The 26,117-nt window shown below is 35.7% G+C and overlaps 1 long non-coding RNA gene across 1 annotated transcript; it reads left to right on the plus strand.

Moving 5' to 3' along the window:
* Positions 1-18,862: 18,862 nt before the first annotated feature.
* On the plus strand, positions 18,863-25,488 carry LOC129871699 (uncharacterized). The gene is made up of 11 exons (XR_008762298.1): positions 18,863-19,247; positions 19,401-19,431; positions 19,777-19,886; positions 20,053-20,128; positions 23,631-23,808; positions 23,941-24,054; positions 24,138-24,214; positions 24,334-24,413; positions 24,496-24,584; positions 24,672-24,762; positions 24,874-25,488. It is a non-coding gene; the product is annotated as an uncharacterized LOC129871699 (long non-coding RNA).
* Positions 25,489-26,117: the final 629 nt, after the last annotated feature.

Genomic DNA, 26,117 nt, shown 5'->3' on the forward strand with positions numbered 1-26,117 from the left:
TTGACCTAGGGTTCTTTTCTTCTTCTTCTTCTTCTTTTCTTAAGACATTAGTAGTTAATTTTCCCTATTCTAGGGTTATAACTACAAGTGATAGTATAATATTATTTTGCTTTGGTTGAAGATGGGTTCTTGTATATGATTACTCTTATATTATAGCTTTTACTATTTTAATGTTTGATCACCATTAGAATAAATTTATTGTCTACCAGGAACTCGAGAGACGGAAAGGAGATAGAACACTAGAATATAGAGAACATGTTTGTTCTAGAATTGCCTAGGATAATTCATGTATAGGATGCCCGTGACACGTACCTATACACCATGTTTGGTTACTAGACAGAATGATAAGATTAATGCATCTTTGTTGGTTCAGGTTTATTCCCGCTCAACGATGTAGTTAGGTTGTCAACAAAGGTAGGCAATTAGAGGTCGAGAGACCATGATTGTAAAATCAACCTTATAAATCAGTAATTTAATAACCTATCAAAAACCAAAGTAATAAAGTTTATGTCTGAACTCATGTTGAGCTGCAGCCCTGGGATTTTCCTCAATCATTGTAAGTATATTTCATTGTTTACTTCTTGCATTTGTTAGCTTATAATTATTAGTCGCATTCTTTTAGCTTGCTTAAATAAATAATTAGATTTGATATAATTTAGCAAAATAATTAATTGACAAGTCCATGTAGGTTTGATATCCGACTCCTAAAAAAGAGTCACTATATTACTTGTGAGACCGCGTACACTTGCGTGTGCTTTGGTAGCAATACAATTCATAAGAAATTTTTACTTGAAATCAAAGACTTAGTTTTAAAAGGGTTTTGGGCTCCATGGGTGGAGGAACCCATGGATAAAGATCCACATACCTTGATCTTCAGGAACCCTAGAAATCAACTTGGTGAAGGAGGAAACCATGAGAGAAATCTTGAGAGGAAAGGGTTTTGTGTAGCGGAGTTAATGTGAGAATGACGCGTTGGGAAGGATTAGGGTCATTAGATAGGGTAGATTTAGTCCCAAAAAGGCCACAACCTACTAATAAAACATAGGAAAGGACTAAAATGCCTTTCTTAAAAACTTGTCGGATAGACTCTACGAACCATCCTTACGAGTCATAGACCCTTCTATGACTCGTAGGAAGGACTTGCCCTACAAGGTATGAAAAATACCCTGAGAATGAAGTCTCTAAAGTTTTCCTATGACCCATCTCTACGAGTTGTAAACTCTTCCACGATTCATTAAAGGGTCTCGTCCTGCAGGGTCTGAGGACTGAGTCTCTGAGCTTTTTCTAAAACTCATTCTTACGAGTCATAGACTCAAGTCGACTTGCAGGCCCTGAGACTTCCTACAGAACCTGAGTTTTAAAGTTCTTTGATGAGTCATTTCTACGACTCATCTTACCTTCTACGAGTCATAACCTTGACTCGTGGACTCGTTCCTTCACTTAATCAATTTCCAGCCTCAACATAAGCCCTATGAGTCACTCTATGGCCCGTAAATTGAGTCGTAGAACTTAAATCTAGTCCATTCTCCCAAAGTTTTCCATTTTTTGACTTTTTGACTTATGGGATCTTGCAGTTAGTTAAACCAAAAAAATAACAAGAAACTCGAAGTGACCATAACGGGTCTGAAAAGTGGTCTTTGGGATATCATATTCTCTCACTTTCAACTGATGATAGCATGATCTGAGGTATATCTTTGAAAATCAAGTGGCACCTTGAAGTTGGTCAAACAAATCATCTATCCTGGAAAGTGGATACTTATTCTTAATGGTCACCTTATTCAGTTGACGATAGTCTATGCACATTCTCAATGATCCATCTTTCTTTCATATGAATAGCAAAGGAGCCCCCCAAGGTGAGACACTCCTAATAAAGCCCTTATCTAATAAATCCTTCAATTGATCTTTCAATTCTTTCAACTCAGCAGAAGCCATTTTATATGACGGAATAGAAATTGGTTGTGTATCAGGAAGGACATTAATTCCAAAGTCGATTTCTCTATTAGGAGGGACTATGGGTAGATCCTCAGGAAAAATTTTGGGAAACTCATTAACAATCGAGAAAGAGCAAGGGATGGAGACTCTACACTATCATCTTTAACTCGTATGATATGGTAAATGCACTCTTTTGATATTAACTTTCTGGCCCTAAGGTAGGAAATAAATTTACCCTTAGGCTCAACAAGACTACCCTTCCACTTTATGACAGGCTCATTCAGAAATTCAAACTTAATGATTCGAGTCCTACAATCAACAGAGGCATAAAAGGCATAAAGTCAGTCCAGCCAAGAATCACATCAAAATCAACCATGTCCAACTCAACTAAGTCAGCTATAGTATCCCTATGATAGATTGTCGCAACACAGTTTCTATAGACTCTCTCTGCTAAGATAGACTCACCAACAGGAGTAGACACACAAAAAGGCTCAACAAGACACTTAGGAATTTTATCAAACTGATTAACAATATAAGGGGTTACAAATAACAAAGTGGAATTCGGATCAAGCAAAGCATAATAATCGAAAGAGAAGACTTGAAGCATATCAGTGACAACGTTTGGTGAGTTCTCCTGATCCTAGCGATTAGCCATAGCATACAGACGGTTTGAAACTCTTTCCATACCTAAAGTAGTATCTCTCTGATTACCTTGAACTGGGGGTTCCATAGTAGAAGACTAGGCTCTGTTACACCACATCGGACACTCTTTCTAAAAATGTCCCACTTAACGATACTTATAACAACTATTACCTCCCTCTCTACACTCTTTTAAATATAGCTTACCGTACTTGTCACAAGGTAGCTTCCCCTTCGAACCTTGAGCGACACTAGCTTGGGATTGAGAACCTTGGGCTCTAACATTCGCGAGGCTCTGTTCCTTCTGCCCATACCTGTTATTAGGCGCAGGTGCGCTCGCCGATGATGGTGCATAGTTAGAAGACCTTTTCCGAAAGAAGGACATATTGCCCTTACCCTGTTTCTGCTCATTCTCATGCCCAGCTGATTTGGCCTTCTTTCTCAGATGTTCTTCTCTGTCTTTCTTCTTATCATCTTCAATCTGCTGAGTATACACCATCAATCTAGAAATATCCATATCAGAAATCAGCAATGACTCATTGCACTCTTTCTTTATGTGTATGCCCAATCTAGAGACAAACTTTCTCATCTTAGACCTTACATCTGGAACCATCTCTGGAGCATATCTAGACAACTAGTAAAACTTAAGGTTGTACTCCTTCACGGTCAACCCATCTTGTTTCAAATTTATGAACTCTTCAACTTTTGGTTCTCTCAATTCTCTAGGAAAGAAGTGATTAAAGAATGCTCCCTCGAACTCATCCCAAATAGCAGTCTCAAAATCCTCACCTCTACCTTTCTCCCATTGGTTATACCAAACATTAGTGACATCATTGAGCTGATAGGAAACCAACTCAACCCCCTCAATCTAAGTAGCATTCATCACTTTCAGTATCTTCCCTATCTCATCGATAAATTTCTAGGGTCCTCATCATCCTTAGATCCCGTGAAGACCGGCGGGTTCATCCTTAAGAAATCTCAGATTTTCATAGAAGCTGATGGCTCTTAAGAGCTAGAGCTGGGAGCGAGTGAACTCTTTTTACCCCTCTGGGAAGCTACCAAATGAGTGAGCATGGCAATAGCTCTTCTAAATTTAGCCTCCAAAGTAGGAGTTGGTTGAGTAGTAGGCACTTGGGTTTCCTCCATAAACCGGGCAGGTTGATCCCTTGTCCTCATTCCAGAAGGTGGGGGCATCTCATACTGTGGAACCTCGATGCTAGCGGCATTCCTCTGGTTGGCAGTACATTTAGGAGGCATTATTTGCAAATAAATAAACGCACGAATTAGGAAGGAACTTTAAGAGTTAAACTCTTTGGCACGAACTCAAAACATGAAGAAGTGAAATAATTCCTAATACATGGCTTCATAGACACCCTAGGACTCTTGAACTCTGTGCCCTGAAACCAAGTTTGTCATGCCTCGAGAGGGTAACCTAGGCGTAGACATCACTCGAATACCATTTTTGGTCCCCAAGCGAGCCAGTTGGTCCAATCACACATTCATTTATTCAGTAGAAGACTTAAACAACAGGAAATGGGACAATCAAGTGGGCTAACCAAATCAGTAACTCGTGAAAGAATAACGTATTTAAACCAAATTACAACTCAACTTCATGTCAAATAATAGTTTTGAAAACCAAAAAATAACTCTACACTATCACCATATGTCTATGAAGCCTCTAATATTATCAAGAAGGTGTCAATGATAACTCTATAGCTACCTAAAAGAAAATACTTAAAAGAAAGGATAACTAATCAAGAGTGCATCCGAATGCAAGGAAGACTCACCAAATCTTGGAGTAGAAGTGATCTTTAATGATGCGCCTGTTGAGGATCTCTAACTCCTATATTTGCATCATAAAATGATACAGGTCAAATGGCGTCAGTACATAAAATGATACACTTGTATCTACATCATGAATGATGCAGGCTAAATGGTGTAGTATAGGGAATGTATGAGTATGTAAAATAGCAGGAAAGAAATACGATTAGCAGACTCAACATCAATTAACTCATCTTAAGGGACTAAGTATTTAAAGAGGAATAGACTCAGTAAAATGCAACTCAACCAATCAAACCATTCATTTTAGACTTTTGGGAATTTTTCTTATCCGACAACCACCACCTATTAGTCAATGATGTACAATGAGCCGACGTTATTTCTAAGTCCATCTGATACTTTGCCAAAATAATTCAACAATCTTGGATCTACAATCAATCAAATCAAGTTCTCTTTTAGGACAAAAGGGAAACATCTAATTTTATGGTTCAATCCTCTCCTATGCTAGTTACAAAGTTTTTGAGTTCAAGTTGTTATTTACTAGCACTCAATTCGGTGCTCGATACTTGTAAGACCTTAAAAGTTAGAAAGTTCTAAAACGAGGAACAAAGGATGAAATCTTAGAAAAATACATCAAATGGCACCAGGTGATGATGACAAAGGCCATCACGGGCTGTGGTCCGTACCACACCTCCTGGTGAGCCACCATGGTGGTGATTTTGAAGGTTATCCGCCATTCAATCGCAGTGCGGTGCTCTCAAAAAGCTCTGGTCTGACTACTACAACTACATGCCCATCTAGTATAATATTCCTATTATGTCAATGCCAATTGAATCAATGTTATTAGCTGTGAATTCAAACCTTTTGGCCTTTGGCTTATTAAGAAGCATATAAATGACATACTAAGAAGAAGCGATAGGTGTAGGGAAGGGAATGCAATTGACCACCATGAGCCATGTAGCTCTTCACGGACTGTAGTGTGTTTTGTGGTGGTCACTCCTATAAGCCCCGCACCATGACCATGATTCACAAATTGTGTGCCCTCTACAGACCGTGAAGGTCTTCGTGGAGGAAGTACTGAAACTGTCCCTACAACCCCAAGATTTTTTCCTCTAAGTAAGTTATCATAGAACACCACTACGGGCCATGGTGATGATCACGGATAGTGATGGGTCCTTCGTGCTGCTGAGTCCGGCCAGTTTTAAGAGGGGTATTTTGGTCTTTTTTTGTGTTTTATCAGTAAATTAAGGTCATTTTAGAGACTGAATCTAACCTATCTAAGTGACCCTAGGCCTTTCCCAACTCATTATTCTCATTCAAACTCTAAGACTCAAAACCCTAACCTCTTAAGTTCCTCTCAAGGTCTTCTTCTTCACCAAGGAAAGCTAGGGTTACATTCTAAGATCTTCAAGCCTCCATTTTAAAGCTTGTATTGGGATTTATTTCTCCAAGGTATGTGGGTCTCATTCATGGGTTCTTCCACCCATGGAGCCCAACTATTCTACTGAATGATATTTTAATGATCTAAAGCTATGTAAATGATTATGTTCTTATGTAATATAAACTATTCTGTGGGATTGACTTAGCACCGAATGGGGCATTGAGGTAGGATTTGGTAAGGGAGTCCTAGTAGCAACCCCTTATCCCATTGACTATGTGCCAACATAGAAGCCTTTGTAGGCTTAGGCGAGTAGATCTACAAATATCCATAAATGTTAAAGAAATGAATGAAGTTGACGGAGCTCTACCCGACAAGTAGACTCCCCGGCCAATGTAGGGGATTATGTTGGATTCCATGTAATAGCTCGCATGGTTTTAATGTCAGGTATAGTCATCTTCCTATATATGAAGATGACTATATAGTCAAATGTTATTTACTTTATGTCTCATGCATGAATCTACTTATGTACTCTACTTTATAATGCTTCAACGTTTTTATTGAATTGCATGACTATATACTTAGTATATTTAAAGTACTAATGCATACTCTTTTGTTTATATAATATCATCATGTAGGTACCGGCGTTGATCCACATTCACCCCCATAGTGCTAGTTGAGTTCGTTGAAGGATACTATTTTGGTAAGTTCTCATGTTTTGGGAGCAATATTTTTTTCCTCTCCTAGCCTATTATATGTAAAGATTTTTGTATATATTCGTAGTACTTGTTTCTAATTTAATTGAGGGTGAGCTAGGGACATATATTAGCCCCTACTAAGTCTATGAATAGAGGTATGTTTGGATATATATATATAGATGATGATTTGAGGTTGTCAATGAATCTTGTTTATGATGTTCTCCCTTAGCCCCATTTTCCCTTTATTTCCGCATATTATTTGTGGTCATTACTTCTAAAGGTTTAATGAATGCTAAGAGGCTTGGGTGAGGTACCTCTGGGTTCCTCATTCATCATGTCACATCTAGGCCCTATGCTTGGGTCGTGACAAACTTTGTATCAGAGCCCAAGGTTTTGAATGGTCCTCGGAGTCCAACATACCGCATTGAATAGGGTCTTATTCATGGTTGTGAAGCACGCCACAATTATTAATAGGAGACTATGAGATGTTTAGGAAAGTTTTCGCTTTTTTGAAAATTCATATCGTGCCCTAGAGTCGTCCTAAGACTTTCTCTAACTAACGAATCATTTTATGTCCTCGAGATCATGCCTCCAAGGAGAGTACCTCTACCTAGAGCAAGATTTAAGGATGAGGACCAAGCTCCTCTGGTCTTCGAGGCTCCATATCATGAAGAAGGAGTCACACATGTGAAGTTCCGGAACATTATCACCTTATTGGCCCAAGTCGTAGCCAACCAAACTAACCAAGGCATTATTACCCCTCTTCCTCAAGTGCCTATTATGGCTTCTAGGATTCGGGATTTTAAGAGAATGATTCCACCCAATTTAGATGGTTCAAAGGTGGATGAGATCCCAATGGAGTTTATTGAGGAATTCTATCATATCGTGGCTATCATGGGGGTGTCTCCGACTAAGAGGGTCGAGCTAGTGGCCTATCAACTCAAAGGTGTGGCAAGGGTTTGGTATGAACAATGGGTTGTTAAGAGGGGTGAAGACATGGGACCCATTGGATAGGAAGAGTTCAAGAGTGTCTTCCTAGACCGCTTCTTTTCTTTAGAGCTAAGGGAGGCAAAGATTTAAGAGTTTATCAACCTTCATCAAAGGGGCATGAGTGTGAGGGAGTATGCCCTCAAATTCATCAAATTATCTAAGTATGCTCCTTTTGTGGTCTCCTATCTAAGGCCAAGGATGAGCAAGTTCATCTACGGTGTGTCTGGTTTGGTGTCCAAGGAATGTAAGACGGTCATGTTGGTCAAAGAGATGGACATCTCTCGACCATGACATATGCAGAACAAATTGAGGATGAGCAATTAAAGGAGAGGTCAAGAGGGTTCAACAAGGGTAGAGTTGATGGTGGAGGGTTTAGACCTCAAAGGTCCAGTTATGGTGGCAGTGGAAAGGGCCAAGATGGGCAACGATTCATGGGTCAAGGTTCCACCAATACTCCTCCTCCGAGGTTCAACAAAGACAAGGGTGCAAACCTGATAGTTTAAAGGGAGAATGTGGGTGTCCAAGCTATCCCTGCTTGCAATACATGTGGGAAGTCTTACAAAGGGGAATGATTAGCCGGCTCCAATGCATGCTTTAAGTGTGGTAAACCGGGTCACCAAGCTAGAGATTATAGAGGTGGTGGTGGTAGGCCTCAAGGCCAAATTGCTCATGGTCAACAAGCTGAAGGAAGTGGCCAACGCATCAACCACTTTTATGCCTTGCATGTGATACAAGAGGTTGGGAAGAACCCGATGTTGTTACCGGTACGTTAAAGGTCTTTGCTTTTAATGTGTATTGCTAGATCCGGGTGCGAATTTGTTATTTGTTACTCCGTTCCTTGTTAATAGGTTTGATGTGTTACACAAAATGTTATTAGAACCCTAGTTGGTGTCTACTCCCATTGGTGAGTCAATTGTTCCTAGAAAGGTCCATAAAGGTTGTCCTGTGTCTATCTTGCATAAAGTTGTTTCTACTGATCTTATTGAGCTCAACATGGTAGATTTTGATGTTATGTTTTTGATGGATTGGTTGGATGCATCTATGCTTCTATGGATTGTAGAACTTGTAGAGTCAAGTTCCAATTCCCCAATGAGTAAATTCTTGAATGGAAGGGTCAAGATTCAGTGGTAAAGGGTAGGTCCATTTCTTATCTAAAAGCTCGAAAATTGATTGCTAAGGGTTGCATCTACCACATTGTGAAGGTTAGGGATGTCGATTCTGAAAGTCCTTCTATTGAGTCAGTTCCCAAAGTTAGTGAGTTCCCCGATGTCTTTCTCGATGACCTCCCTGGTGTCCCTCCCGAAAGGAAAGTTGACTTTAGTATCAATCTTCTCCTCTATACCCAACCTATATCTATTCCTCTATATTGAATGGCCCCGGCGGAACTAGAAGAGTTAAAGGAACAATTAGAGGACTTATTAGAGAAATGATTCATAAGGCCGAGCATTTCACCATGGGGTGCCCCTATTGTTTGTGAGGAAAAAAGATGGGTCGCTTCGAATATGCATAGACTACCGGCAATTGAACAAGGTGACCATTAAGAATAAATATCCGATCCCTGGATAGATGATCTATTTGATCAATTGTAAGGGGAAAGTCATTTCTCTAAGATTGACCTTTAGTTCGGCTATCATCAATTAAAGGTAAGGGAGTGTGCATTCCCAACACAGCATCTCGAATAAGGTATGGTCACTTTGAGTTTGTGGTAATGTCGTTTGGGTTGACAAATGCGCCGGTAGTGTTTATGGATCTAATTAATAGGGTGTTCAAACTCCACCTTGATACTTTTGTGGTGGTATTCATCGATGACATCTTCATTTACTCTCGGGGTGAGGAAGAACATAAGAGTCACCTGAGGGTTTTGCTTCAAACCTTGAGAGATAGGCAATTGTTTGCCAAGTTTAGTAAATGTAAGTTTGGGTTGAAAGAGGTGGAATTTCTTGGTCACATCGTGTCCGGTGATGGGATCAAGGTTGACCATAAGAAAATGGAAGTGGTGTGGAATTGGCCTAGATCATTGTCTCCTTTGGACATTAGGAACTTTTTGGGTTTAGTCGGGTATTATAGAAGATTCGTTGAAGGGTTCTCTTACATCTCATCTCCCATGACAAAATTGACTCAAAAGAAGAAAAATTTCTTATGGACGAACGAGTCTAAAAAGAGCCTCCAAACTTTGAAAGATCGACTTTCCTCCGCTCCTATTTTGACTCTACCGAAAGGATTAGAAGGGTTCGTAGTTTATTGTGATGCTTCAAGGGTTGGATTGGGTTGTTTCTTGATGCAAAATGGTAAGGTTATAGCCTATGCTTCTAGGTAATTAAAGGTGCACGAGCATAACTACCCTACCCATGATCTTAAGTTAGCGGCAGTAGTGTTTGATCTAAAGATTTGGCGGGGCGGCACTACCTCTATGGGGTACATGTAGATGTGTTCACCGATAAAAAAGGTCTTCAATATGTGTTCACCCAAAGGGACCTCAATCTAAGGCAAAGGAGGTGGCTTGAACTCCTCAAAGATTAGGACATGAGTGTGCTCTATCACCCGGGTAAAGCCAACATTATTTTCGATGCACTTAGTAGAGTATCTATGAGGAGTTTGGCTCATATTGATGAAGATAAGAGGGAGTTGGTAATGGATGTTCACCGTTTGGATAGGTTAGGGGTGAAGTTAAGAGGTTCCGGTGATGGTGGTGTAATTAAGAAAAATGGGTCTGAATCATCTTTGATCATGGATATTAAGTCGAAAATAGACCTTGAACCGAAATTGGTGGAGTTAAAGGCATTGGTGAAAGAAAGAAAGGTAGAATTTTTTTCACAAGGGGGATATGGGGTACTTCACTAACAAGGTTGGTTATATGTTTCGGATGTGGATGGCCTAAGGGATTTGATCTTGAAGGAGGGAAATAAATCTTCATATTCTATTCACTCGGTTCAAACAATATGTACCGAGACTTAAAGAAGATTTATTGGTGGGGTGGCATGAAGATGGACATATCAAAGTTCGTGGCCGAATGCCCAAATTACAAACAAGTTAAAGCTGAACATAAAAGGCCGGGTAGCCTAGCACAAGTGTCACAACCCGAACAAGGACCAAGTTATGACATGGCGATCAGGATGCGAGGGACCCCAACCAAGCCATCTTATCATACATAAGGTGAAGAAACACATTAATATATAAGCATAATTAATCATCACAAGGAAAAAGGGGACTTAGGGAAAATAACCCAATAGATGTCCAAATCGGACTATATCATAAGCCATCTAAACATGCCTCTAGTCTAGTCTTTGACGGGGGCTTAGGAAAAGCTCCTAGATCACCCTAACAATAGAATAAAGTCAAGTGAGAAACAAGAATAAAAGTCATGTCCTCAATAGAATAAAGACTCACCAACTCCTTGAAAAGCTAATCAACTCTAGCCACTAATAAGATAGTCGTAAGTGTCGTCCGGCCCTACATTATGAGACAATGTAGGTAAAAATATGTGTTAGTATGTTTGAATGTACTAAGTATGTGAGGTATACATGAACAAGTAAAGAAACGTAATCAATCTGCCATAGGATGCATGACCAATCATAATGAACATGAGTAAAGCTTAAAAGCATTTAAAAATATATGAAACTCATGGTCAACTCATAAAATCATCTTTAACTTTCATAATCATAACTTGAAATTAGCTTTGTGCATAGGAATGCGTAGTTCAACTTAAAATCATGCAATTCATATAAAAACATGTATATAATGATCATTGATAACATCTAAAAATGAAATCAAATCAGCCCAATGTAATTAATCAAAAATAGGGTTCATAATCAATTGAAATTGAATGAAAATTTTTGAGAAACTTTGGGACTCCATGGGTGAAAAAAACCCATGAATCAATCCCCACATACCTTTATTGAACTAAATCAAAATTGAAGGAGAAACCTTGTTGAAATTTGAAACCTTAGCTTGAACATGAAGAGAAACATTGAGAGACTTTGAGAGTTCTTGCCTTGGGAAATTTTAGAGGAATGTCTTTAGAATGAGGGAATTTCAAAGAATTGGGTAGTTATAGGGTTGAACTTGGCCCTAATTGTGTCTAGGTTCATTGAACCGAACTTTGGAAAATGACATGAATGCCCTTAATTAAATCTGAAATTTCACCCTATGGATCACCTTCTACGAGTCGTCGAAGAAATGATGAGTCGTTTTGACAACTCGTCGTGCAGGTCTGAGGAAAGGCTTGAAAATTCAGGTCTCAAAACTTTGAGAACAGGTCGTTTCTACGACCCATCAACTTGTCTACGAGTCGTCATTTGGGCTCGTCCTGCAGGTCCCAAAACCTGCAATTCTAAGGGTCTCTAAAGTTTGGTTACGAGTCGTTCTTACGATCCATAACAACTTCTACGACCCGTCTTATCAAGCCGTAGACTTTGGCTTGGGGGATCTCAGAATAAGGCCTCTGAACTTCGATTTACGATGGGTTCTTACGACCCGTCAACAGGATGACGACTTGTCCTGTTGAGTCATAGAACCTCTCCTAAGGGAAACATCTTACTTTGCTCGAGGGGTCACTCTACGATTCACCTCTATGAGCCGTAGAGTGACTCATAAACATGGGTAGGTTCAAAATTTTGAGAACTTTCTCCTTGGTTCCAACTTTTCGACTTCCGGGGTCTTACAATAGCTCCTCCTTGGGAATATTTTTCCTCGAATGAGATTAACTTATCATAGAAAAGACACGAAAAGAGGACTAGCAACTCAAATTGATCATAATGACGCCTTAAAATGCATGAAACATGAAAACTTCAACTTAACATAAAATCATGACTTAAAATCAACTTTTTCATGAACATACATGCATACGAATGACATAGGAGAAACTGAATACATAAGAATTTAATTAGCTTGAATAAGAACAACTTACTACTTTAGGCTTGAGTAGAGGGAAAAAGGTATAGGTAGTGAGACGATCTATCAACTCTTGAAAACTCTTTCACAAGCTTCTAACCATTGAAATTTCACCTTCTTTTGAGTCAACTTGGTTCAAGGCGAAGAGATCGATGAAAATCCTTCCACAAATCTCCTATAGTATCCGGCTAAGCCCAAGAAACTTCTAATATCCGAAGACGATAATGGTCTCAGCCAATTTTTAACCGCCTCGATTTTCTTAGGATCAACCATAATCCCTTCACCGGACACAATGTGACCAAGAAAGCCACCTCCCTTAACCAAAACTCAGATTTGTTGAACTTTGCAAATAGTTTATTGTCTCTTAGAGTTTGCAACACAATCCTCAAGTGATTAGCATGCTCCTCCTCATTTCGAGAGTAAACCAAAATGTCATCAATGAATATAATCACAAACATGTCCAAATATTGCTTGATTCAAGGTCCTTACATGATTCAGGGTCATGGGAGATGAGGTTCACAAACAATTCATTTTCCGTGATAAGCACCACGGGTCGTAGAGCCCTCTATGGTCCATTCCTTACTTTTTTTCCCTGATCACGGATGCTCATGGACCGTGAAGAGAAATATGATCCCTGAAGGGTCTCGTGTCTAGTCTCTGATGCAAATTTTCAAATCATTTCGAGTTAGTTCCGGCTAGGGACTTCAGAGGTATTACAAAAACTAAACATTAACTCTATTGTCTACTAAACCAACTAACTCTATTTGATATAGACTTCACTCAAACTCGATGCAGCTAACTCTAGCCATGATCTCTTTATGATCAGAATGCAAAATGAAATGATCTATTTTCCTTTATAACACATGAATAGATCTTGCAATGTTAAGACTCAAAACACAACTCACAGCAAAGCAACTTAAGACTTAAGACTTTTCACTGATATCTCTATCAGTTCCTCGTTGCTCTTACTTGTTCTTGCTTGAGAAAAATGGCCTTTGCCTCTTGTTATGCAAAAAATTACATTGTTTCTTGTCAAAGTGTGTCTAATATGAAATGGACAAAAACAACCTTATGCAATGGCATTAGCTGAGAACTTCGCCTCTTTTCCTGTGCTCATCAACCACCACAGTTGTGCCAGCTTTTACAACTGTTCCCCATTTATTTGTTCTAGACAACGTCACACAAGGGATCAGGTCCCATAATTTGTTAAAGAGATAAGTGTCAAAAACACACTAAACTATTCATTTTTTTAGTTTCATACCTAAACTATCACTTATTAGTTTAAGAAACACACCTCACTCTTTTATTCCACTCTCATCATGGTATGTGTACTACACTCTCTCTTTCATTTAAAAAAAATTATCACATCACACTCCACAAAACATTCCATCTTAACAAAATTTAAATAAATTATTAGAATTAGTTAAAATTAAAAGTATTACTATCTCCCGCCCAAAAAAATTATAAAATAAAATATAAAATATATTTTTACCTCACTCCACCACTTTCTCTCACCATACCCTCCCCCCTAATTTTTTTTATTATTATTTTTAAATTGTTTTACCTCATTCCACCACTTTCTCTCACCATACCCCCCCCCCCCACACACACACACACACACACAATTTTTTTAGTTTTATTTTTATGTTTAAATTTTTTTATAAAAGTTTTTAAAAAAAAAATCTTACTTCATCTCCCCTCCTCTCCCTCCCTCCAATAATAATTTAGATTAAAAAAAAAATCTACCCTGCCCCTCCTAACCCCTTGCTTTGAAATTTTTTCTCCTTTTGTGTTAGATGTATGCATATGATTTTAGTAAAGTATTTTTAACTTTTCGCAAGACTTATCTTAAAATAAAATTTTTATTTTTATTATATTCAGTACGTAAGTAGGAAAAAATATTTTCCTAAAAATATATGTACATATCTCACACAAAATGAGAAAAATAGGATTGGGCATAATTTGGTTCAAACCAAAAAAAATGATCGAACCGATTTTTTTTAAAATTTCGGTTTCAATTTTTTGGTATAATCGATCGGTTTCGGTTTTAAATATTTTAAAATTTCGATAATTCGATTCGGTTTTCGGTGTTTAATAAAAAAAATTCGATTAACCAAAAAAATGAATTTATGTAATTTGTAGCCTTTTAATTTTTCTCATATCAATTTCTTTATGTCCAACACAAGCCCACATAGGTAAGACCAAAATTAAATGGGCTTTTCCACCTAAGTCAAGACCAAACATATCACCAATTAATTGTTATTTTTTTTACCATTTTTTTTATCGAAAAAGAGTCTAAAATATCCTTGAACTATTGAAAAAGGTACAAAAATGTCCATCATCCATATATTGTGCCTAAAATGCCCTTGACATCCACCTTTAGGTCCAAAATTGATCTTTTTTTTAACAGAAAAGGGCATTTTAGGCCCAATAGATGGATAAGAGACATTTTTGTACCATTTCCAATAGTTCAAGTGCATTTTAGGCCCTTTCAACAGAATTATAATTAAATAATTTGAATAATTTTTTTAAACACGTGGCGTCCATCTATTGGTTATAATTTAATTATTTAAAATTAATTATAAATCAAAATTTATTTAACAGAATTTTAATTAAATAATTTGAATAATTTTTTTAAACACATGACAACCATCTATTTGTTCCATGAAAGTCCTAATACTAATAGGCAAGTTTTTAAAGTCCAATTAATCGTCAATATTCTTATAAATCTAAATAACCTACTTCAAAATTATAAATCCCCTAAATCACTTAAAAGAAAGCAATAAAATATATAGACTATTATTTTCCTCTTTCAACTAATTGTTAGACTAAATGTTGTCACATGTGAGAAAGAAAGAGAAATTGGACGACAATAGGTTTTCATAATTGGACAACTATTTTACTCTTAATAGGATTAATTATATGTCTCTTTTTTAATTTTTACGCTAAGCAAGGACGATGATAGGTTTTCATAATTGGACAACTATTTGACTCCTAATAGGATTAATTATATGACTCTTTTTTAATTTTTACGCTAAGCAACACTTAAAAACAAAAAAAAACATTACGTAAATATTTGACTCCTATTTGTGTTGTATTACGTAAATATTAATTTAGTCATTTTTCTCATTATATATGTTTTTCTTGCTAATCACAATATTTATTTACATAGTCGACACTCTGATATGGATTATGTACCTTTGTAAAATATATCGTATTTTCATAATTTGATACATAATAATTTGATACACGATTATACATCATATTTTCTTGTAGTACTCGCATAATGTATGATTTCAAAACCGAATCAAATGTTACTTGATAATTTCAGTAGTATCATTTGAAAAAAGATTTTCACATGACAATTTACACAAAAGGTAAAAATAAATAATAGAAGAAAAGAAAAGTTTGTAGGAACCATGACTATTTTATGACTCGTCCAATCTAAGTAAGGTTGTTGACTATTTTTTGACTGATAAATCTAGAAAAATTGATTACTTAAAAAAAATGAAGAGAGGCAAAAGTTGGGTTAGATTTAGAAACGGGTTTGGGTGTTGGCTTGGGTGAGTTTTTTCTTATTTGATAAAAAGAATTTATGTGGACCAATGAAAATTGGCCATTTATTTAGTTAAATTGCATGTCATATTTTTATTAACTAAAGGACATATTTTTAAAACCAAGATGGGAAAGAGGATTTTTGAACAATTTTTAATAGGTTGAGACCATTTTTTAACTTTTTACCATTTAAAAAGGACATTACAGGGTTTGTAATTAATAATAGTATAAAAATCTGTAAACAATTTATTTATTTTTTGCTGATTTTACGATTTTTGATTATTTTGTATATATGTGTTTTTTAAATACAGTAATAATAATATAGGAGAAAATATGCAAAAAATGATTTTTATTGATTTCAAGGGAAGTTGACTCCGTAAGTAAAGTAACTGCTCGTTTTTGCTTATTGTTTTGTATTTTCCTTTTTAAATAATTACTAGTATAGTACCCGTGCGATGCACGGATGTTATAAACTTATGATTATGATTTTATTTTTTTGAATATGTTAGATTATATTAAACCAAAAAATATCTAATTATTATCTTATTTTGTAATACAATATACCTAATAATAATTGAAGAAATAAATTTTATTTATAAATAAAATCATCAAATAACTTTTCAATATACTCCACATATCATAATTAGATACAAACAATTTGAATGAATAAAATGATTAAAAAATAAGAACACTATAATTTAGAGAATATTTGACAATCTCTCAAAATAAATTCTTTTAATTCTTTTCGTGTCTTTAATATTTTTTTGATAGAAGAAAATATGATTTTTATGTTTATCTAAGCAAAAATCTTAAGTGAAAATTCACTTTTCCATCATGTCAAATGTCAATCACAAACAAACTTTCAATCTCATAAAGATAGAAGTATGATTTTAGTAAATCTTTAGCTTTCTCAAATCCTACCTATTAAATAACAATGACTATGTTGGTGTTGTTGTTACAAAAATATACAGTGCAATTATTAATTAATTATTTTTATAACTTAACTTTTGAATTTTGGCTTCATGTCTTACATAAGATTTATACTTTATTTTAAATTGTTTCAATACATTCTCAAATTTTGTATCAAATATTTTCAATATGATTTCTCTTTCCATTCTTTGCATATCATTGTTGCATTATCTATTATTTAATTTTCTTTTATGTATTCTTTATTTATTTTATCTTAGTGGTCAAATTATTTTAATGAATAACCTCACATTATAATTCTTTTATAGATCAATTTCTCTATTATGTTAAATAAATTTTGATTTTTAAATAATTAAATTGTAACCAATAGATGGCCGCCACATGTTAAAAAATTATTTTAATTAATTAATTAAAATTCTATTAAATAAATTTTAATTTATAATTAATTTTAAATAATTAAATTGTATCCAATAGATGGCCTCCACGTATTTAAAAAAAATTATTCAAATTATTTAATTAAAATTATGTTAAATAAATTTTGATTTATAATTAATTTTAGATAATTAAATTGTAACCAATAGATGGCCGCCACGTGTTTAAAAAAATTATTCAAATTATTTAATTAAAATTCTGTTGAAAGGGCCTAAAATGCCTTCGAACTATTGGAAATGTTACAAAAATGTCCTCATCCATCTATTGGGCCTAAAATGCCCTTTTCTTTTAAAGAAAAGGTCAATTTTGGACCTAAAGATGGATGTCCAGGGCATTTTAGGCCCAATAGATGTATGAATGACATTTTTGTACCTTTTTCTATAGTTCAAGGGCATTTTAGGCTCTTTTCCATTTTTTTATTTTCTTAAAGATATCTTATTTTCTTTCATAAACCAACAAGATTCTAGATACTTCATATTAAATAGACTTTTAAGTTTTGCTGCTTAGTTTAGATTCATCTAGATTTAGTTGCATAACTTAAAAAATATTTTTTTCATTTCATCTTTGTTTTTTTCGTGTTTTTTTCTTCTATTTTTTTTTATAATCTGCTAATCTGAAAAATTTTTAATATGATAAGTGTAAACCGAAATATCAAACCGAAATAAATCAAACCGAATTTTAAAAAATCAAATCGAACCAAATTAATTTCAATTTGGTTTCGATTTTTATTTTTACTAAACCGAACACCGAAAAATCGAACCGAACTTCTCAAACTTAACCAAACCGACCGAATGCCCACCTCTAGAGAAAAATATAAATTAAGAGCGGAGGGTTATATGGGATGAGTATAATTTTATTGTATTTTATTTAAAAAATAATAACATTTTATAGGAAGGAATGTGAGAGGGGTGAAGTATGAATTTTTTAAAGATATTTTATTAAAAAAAATTAATAAATAAAAGGATAGGGATTATGGGGGAGTGGGGAAGAGGTGGTGGAGTGCGTGAACAAAATGTTTTAAATTTTATTTTATTTTTAAATAATTTCTTTTTTTTGGGATAGAATTACTTTAGTCTTTAACTTTTAACTAATATTAATAGTTTATTTAATTTTTGTCAAGGTGGATATTTTATCCATATGGAATGCTATGTGCCAAAGTTCTTTTACAACTTATTTGGATGGTGATTTTTCATGGTATGGTATAGTATGGTTAGTAAGAGAACTACGTTTGTTTTGATTGTTTCTTTAGTTACATTGTATGATATGGTTTGGTTTCATGGTTTCGTAACCATAAAAATTCTCATTTTTTGAAAACACCAATTTGATAGTATCTCATTATTTACTTTTTTTTTTCAATTATAATCTTGCTTAATTTTAAATAATTCTAATTTATTCTTAATTAAGTGCATTTTCGTAAATTTATCAATTACGATACAGTATCATGCCGTCAAAGCAAACAACAAAATTATCATTAAATAATAGCAAACCATATAATTTATTCAAAAATAATATTGTATAGTATAGTACAATACCATACCACACGATACACTACCGTATATTATGAAACCATAGGAAACAAGCATCCAAATAAAATGTTAAAAAAAAAGAGAGAACAAAAAGAGTGTATTACACCTAGAGAGTGATTGAGTTGTGTTTTTAACCCCATCTCTTTGTTAAATTATATAAACTTCAAATTATAACATATAGCTTGGAAGATGAATTACCAGGTTGAGTCATTCGACTTTTGAGTTCTCTTTCCCCCGTTTCCATGGCTTTTTGACTGGAAAATCTGAATTGTTTCTAAAAAGTTTTGAGATTTGTATTTTAACGCTAATTTATTTTCATGAGTGCGATTTATTGATCTAAATATTGTGGATAATGATGACATCGAAGAAGAATAGAAGAATCAACGGCGCCGGTGTCTGGAAGTTCGGATTTGACGTCATCAACTCCGTCTGCGTTGGCATCGGTGTATTGGCAGTTGATTTCGCTGCAAGAAAGAAAGTGATATTGTGTACCAACTCAAGGTCAGGTTATAGAAAATTTGGTACAGATTGGTTAAAATATTTTCTTGTGTAGTTTTCGCTACATAGATATTTATTGCTTGTGTAGTCGCCATTTGGTTTTCATATGTGTTTTACAGGCGGATGCGGCTAACTGCTTAAATTTTGTTCGTTTAGGTAAAGTTTGGTTAATAGAAGCATCGTCAAGGTAATTTTACTCTGTTTTTAGCATTGCTATTTGATATGGTTAGCATGTTCTGCCAGACTCACTGCCAGGTGCAGAAGCGTGTTTGAAAATGGCACATATGAGATTATCCAATGCTCTAATAAGATGTGTCACTGCCTTGGTTGTGTGCATTTTCATATGTCCTGTTTGACTGGTGAAGAACTTCACAGTTGATTTCCTCCAATCTTTAAAAGCTTGTCTCTTTCAATCTTTAAAAGCTTGTCTCTTTCTTTGAAGGGATATATAAACTACATTTTCTTTCTTTTACTCTTATATATCTAATAAAAGATAAAAGTGACTAAGTCTTGAATTTTGTGAAATTGACAGTGTTTGGGGCTGACTTAAACACAACATGTGGGGCAGCCAGTGAACAAAAATCATCTGATCTGCAGGGATATAAAATTGTGCTTAATTCAAAAAGTTTTGAAGATGTACTGGTGAGTAAGAGCTCTCTTACAGGAAGTATTGGTCATGCAAAAAGTTTGATCTCCACACTTGGCTAGCAATTTTCATACATCCATCAAAAGTTTAATCCCATTAAACAGGGGAGTTCATCTTTGTTGTCAAAATCTAACATCTTGTTAGCTTCTTGTTCATTTTCAGCTCTGCTTCGTGCGAATGAATCCATCTCAAAGTGCTACATTAGGACTGTTTGAAGAGCACGCCTAATGTACAAAAGGTCAGATCTCTAATTTCCTTTATCGTTATAATGTTGAACATCAATTTTGTTTTAATCAGCTTCTTAAACAGTTCTAGGTTGTAGTGTTAAACATCATTTCTCTAAGAGCTTTTGACTCATGAAACTGTGTTATTGGCTTGTATGTTGAGTTTGCTAATTGTATGAATTTTGAGAAAATAAAGGCGGTATGGCCTAGGAGACCCTTGGACTCGAGTCATGATGATGCCTACTATAACCCACCAATAGGAAAGCCAACCCGTATCCCGAAACTTACAAGTAATGAGATGTAAGGGCGGAAAACTAACATTAAACTAAAACAATATTATAAATAATAGGAATCACAGATGAAGAAGCGGAAGCAAGCCAAAAATATATACAAATAAAAGATCCCTCCCAGAACGTGAAAGTCACAAGTTCAAAGCTATTAATAAAATGAGTACAAGTCCCAAAAATGGACCACAGAAACAAGACTGTCTCAAAAGCAAAAGACTAGTCAATATATATACAGAAGGAGACGGGTAAATCCAGGATGTTGTGTGCTCACCCTCGGCTCCGAATCAGTTAACAGCTGGCTTGATATCAACGCTGGTAGCTGGTTCTCGTACCTACATCATAAAAACAAATGCCGAGTGTAGTATGAGTACTAATACAACAGGCACCCAGTAGGCATCATAGGCACTGAACAAGAAAAGCAAAAGTAATATGAAATGTTAGAATTCAAACCACAACTCGAAACAAGAAAGGAAAATCTAACTTGGATGCACACGAGTGTACTAACACAGAAAAAGAGTACAACTAACTAAAATTGATTGGGCTCCCATAAACCCGACAGGTACATTCATGTGCAAGTTTAAGCAAAACTCGAGTGGACTCCCATAAGCCCGACAGGTGCACAGAAGAGTTGAGACCAATAAAGAGAATCTGACAAAGTTTTCAAGATTACGATAACCTTCTGTGGACTTGAGCTGAAATAACTGAATGACTGAAACGTTATTCAAAACTCATTAGGAACCAAGGGACTTGAATCGAAATGAAGATAAAGGAATCAAGGACTTGAATCAAAATTTGGAGTCCGAGGACTTGAACCAAGGCTAAGGATAATCGTGGACTCGAACCACATATAGTATGACCAAGGACTTGGACCAAGGTGTATATAGCTATAGACTTGAACTAAGCTGGAAAGAGCGGTGGAATTGAGCCACAACTAAAAATGACGGTGGACTTGAACCACGGTTGAAGAAGGCCCAAGACTTGAACTGAGGCTATAATACCAAGGCATGGACTTGAACCATGTCCGGCGGAGTGAATTGGAGACTTGAACCACGAATGGAGGCAAATCGGTTAGAAATAGGATCAATGGCAAATCGAGCATCACAGGGAGTACCCCAAATTGAGTGCCATCAATAAATCACTCCAATCCGAACCAAATCCAACCAGAATTGACGAGTAGCTTTCTGAATCAAGAATCAAGTATGCAGGAACCAATGAAAATAAGGGAATTATGGATATGAGGTTCCAAGAGCGATGTTACTGCCTAGCTAAGGCCTCGACTATCAGACTCAAGTCTGCTATATCAACCTACAGAGAGCTAAGCCGTCCAAAGCAACGCCGGAGAGATTTCAAGGCCTAACGGCTCCAAAAGTATGCTAGTCTATGGCAATCACTAGTCTAAGCCTAGACTAAGGCCAAACATGCTTTCAACAACATACGCAAGGCATAAGAAGAACACATCACAAGGTATGAATGATCAACAATTACAATCGACATGCTTCAACAGTCCAAAATACCTGAAATATAGCCTAAAAATCGACATGCTTCAACAAGAATGTTGACCAAACTCAAACTTAGGCCAAAATTCAAAGGCTAAAACGCCTAATGGTCCAAACTTGCACTGAAAGCCTCGGTACTCGTGCCAACCATGCTACTAGCCTAATTTGATCATTTCGAAGCTGATGGAACCGTCAAAATTTCGTTCTGAGTTTGTTTACCTGACGTTTTGACCGAAATCAACTTTTCAAGTTTCAAAAATTCTAATACAGAGAAGTAGACATAAAATCCAAAAGAACGATCAGACAACCGAATAGTCAGTGCCAGCAAGTCATAAATGACTTGGATCGCTATAGGAACACTCTAAACGAAGAAATGAATGCATTAACTCGAAAATGACCTAGAGGGCCATTACACAACTAAACCCTTAAACCTATCAGAACACAACATTTTAAGCCCTTTTCTCCTCCGGTCAGTGCGTGTGTAATAAATTTGATTACACGTGGAATTTCACGTCATTTTTAATGCCACATAAGAAATTAAGTGTTAAAAAAATAAAAAAATAAAAAAAAAGATCAATTTTGTAATTTCTGAAAATTTTCAAATAGCCATCTTCATATTTTGCCACAAATGGAGCACCAAATTCATGTCCAATAAATTAAAAAAAAATTGATTTAACTTGTAAATTCAACTAAAAGTTCACCAGCACAAACTCAATGAACCCCAATCAAAAGTTTTGATTAATTTTACAAATTCACAAGACCCATTTGTTATTTTTCAAGTTTATCAATGAAGTTTTAAAACTTTCAATACTCACAATCACCCTTCACACTATCCCCATCTCCTCTTTGAAACCAACTAACAAAATAATGATCTCAATCTTTTAAACCTAAAAAACGAAAATTTCATAAGGGTGGGGGGGTGGGTGGGGGCAGAACGAAGGGATTAGGGGTGACTGATTTGTATCAACAAATAAGAATAAGAATTGAATGGAGAAGAAGAGGAGGAGGATAAGAGTGGATATGGTGGGTAAATTCGATGATTAAGAAAAGAAAGGGCTGGAGAAAGAAGAGAGTTGGGGGCTGGGGTGAGGGGCAAGGAGAGAGCGCTGGTGTAGAAGAAGAAAGTTGTGGGTGGGCGGGGGAGAGTTGAAGAAGATGTTTTTTTAAAAAAAGAAGTTTTCTTAAATTGATTTTTTTTAAGTAAAAGATTGTTCTAACTCACTTTAAAACGCGTGTAATCATGCATATTTCCAACTCAACAGTATTAATGCCACATAAGCTCGGTCATTGGTCAGAGGGGTTTAAAATATTGTGTTCTGATGAGTTAAAGGTTTAGTTGGCAAAGTGATGAATAAGAGGGTTCAACTAACAAACGGAGCCAAATACAGGGGTCTCCAAAGTCATTCCACCTAAAATAAATGTAAATTGAGTTACATTTATAGGTAAAGATGGGACCATTGACAGTACCTCCAATGGGGTTTGGTACTTGGATATGGGCCAAACAGTTTCTCTGGGGTTATCAAGATTCAATGGACTCTGAACTTCAACGAACTTTCTATCTTGCCATGGAAAATGGCATCGACCTCTATGAGTGATAGAAATTCAACCTTTATGTGGAGTTTGAATGCAGTCGTCTGCATTTAGAAATCTATATTTTTGTTTAATGTGTTTCATTTAACATATTTCTTTCATTTGTGATACGATGACGGGACAATAAGAATCTTATTGTGCAGGTCCTGTTTATTGGTTATACGATGACGGGACAAACATCAAATTCCTTTGAAATGTAAGTTTTGTGCATTTTTATCTTTAATTGAAACATATCCAGTGTTCCCACAGGAAATTTCCCAACTCCTTAGAATTCAAGGATACAGTGGTACGGGCCTATAGAATAGATCCTGTTCAAGTAAGGTTGTCCTATACACACACTAGTACCAATGGATTAAGTTTCTATAATCTTTTGGAAGTTCTCTGCAAAGAACAGATCTATTTCTTCATCATCATTTCATTTAGATTATAACTTGAACTTCTCCCTGTCAACAGCAGTGAAATTGGTGGCAAAAACATATGGCTTTGGGTTTTTGTCCCCATGAAAGGCTTCCCTGTACTCACAAAGGGACATATGCTGATGATTGTATTGTTGAGAGAGTTGCACAGGTATGATCTTAATCCATTGTGCATAATGTTCTCTGAATTCATATAGTTGTGTAAACCAATTTGTAGTCATACCACGTGTGTAGATAATTTTATTAGTCTATAACACAAGTGCGATACTGTCGCAACATGCGATCAAGATTTGACGCGTAGAATAAGCAAGGTATGACAGATTAGCTTGTATCCCTTTTTTGCGTACTCCTTTTTCCTCTCTTCTGCTGTTTAACTATTGACTTCTGTTCCTTATCTGAAAGAAACTGACATCTAATGTTGAATGATCAGGTCCCTGGTGTACCAATCATGTACATCACTCAACACAAGTACTCTATTGAAAGGCTGCCTGAAGCAACGAAGGGTGGAGGGTAAAGCCTTCTCTTGCCTATATTTTTCTTTCTTATTGCTGCAAAAATCTTTTACTCGGAACTTTCTAAAAATATAAATTAGTAGTGGTGGAATGCAAACTGGAACAAAAAGACAATATTGGAATTCAACCTAAGAAGAATTCTCAACTCAAGAAAATCACTGGTTTACAGGTATTTCTCTCTTCTAGAGCTACTGTGTCAATGTACGGTTTTCTTTTCTACAAGTTCTATTGAAAGCTGAACACATTTATTTGGCAGTTTACTCCATGGAATCATCACAAGTGCTTATAACTTCAGCTGATTCTCGTATCAGAATATTTGACGGATCACAAATGATCTATAAGTTGAGGTATTTTCTCTCTGATATACTCTTTTGGAGAGTTCAAAACAACATCCTCTATTGGAGAGTTCAAAACAACATCCATGTGTTCTCTAAACCAAATGCTCTATTTTGTGGTAGCATCAGGTTTCCGAAATACAAGCAGACACATTGCAGCTTCGTTTAGTTCAGACAGAAAGTATGTCATAAGTGCAAGTGAAGACTCTCATGTCTACATATGGAAGAGACAACCTAAGAGCTCCAGGGGTAAAAATAAAACTTCAATCTCAGTTTAAGCTCAGGGGTGCTTTCAGTGTAAAGATGTTTTTTAGTTCAAGGTTCAGTTTGGGGAAATAATGTCTAAAGAGCGAAGGTTCGGCTCGGGAAACCATAATATACCAGACGTAACCTGCACAAATTTAACAAAAATCAGCCATAACCTTACATGTCCCTGCCCGCCTTGATTCACATACAGTGGTAACCACAACCACACATAGCCCTGAAGGCTCTGTACTTCGTTGTCAACACCTTTTACCACCACAATAAGTGACAATGAATGTAATACAATGCAAATTCATAACCCCCAGAGGCGAAAGTAGTAGATGTGCAAATATCATAGCCCGTAGGTATCCCCGAAGAGGAAAGTAGTAAATATGCAATGCAGTAAAACCACAAGTAATATGTATGTAAATACGCATCCTTTGACTCACAACCAGACACTAAACACTTAACCAACACCACTGAATGTGATTTTTTGACAAGGAACATCAATCAAAGTATTTATGACTACTTCTTTGATAACACACTACACTTGGAATTTTCAACAACTCAAAAATCACGTCAAACAAAGAAAGAATAGCCCTTGAATTCGAGCTCAAACAACTTGATAAATATTTCAATTTTCTTTGGAGATCAAATATTGCGTTAAATGATTTTTCCCACAAAACTATTTTATCAAATCTATCTATAGTTATCCCTCTTTCACATGATGTCTATATTATCAGACTAGCCTCCTGGACTGAACCCCCCATTCACTTGAGTAGGCCTAGATCTTCTTATTTACTTTAAGAGTCTAGGTTGGGTCCTTCGGAATTCTAATCACTGTATCACGCGTAGGGTCTAAATTGGGTTGTTACAATATTAGTATCTTCTATCTATATATAATTAAAAGGAAGAAATTTTGGCTTAATAGTGATAATGTAGGATAAAGACATGTGGCAGTTTTAGGACAAAAATGGTTAATTAGTTGTAATTAGTTATCTTTTGTCTTTAAGCTTATTTAGCTTCTTTTTTTAAAAAAAAAAAACAGCTTTAATGGTTTCCATTTATTTTACAGTTTTATAATTATTTTAATTTCTTACAATATTTTGTAAATTCATATTCTG

The sequence above is a fragment of the Solanum dulcamara genome, chromosome 10 (genome assembly GCF_947179165.1).
Source record: "Solanum dulcamara chromosome 10, daSolDulc1.2, whole genome shotgun sequence".
NCBI classification, from domain to species: domain Eukaryota; kingdom Viridiplantae; phylum Streptophyta; class Magnoliopsida; order Solanales; family Solanaceae; genus Solanum; species Solanum dulcamara.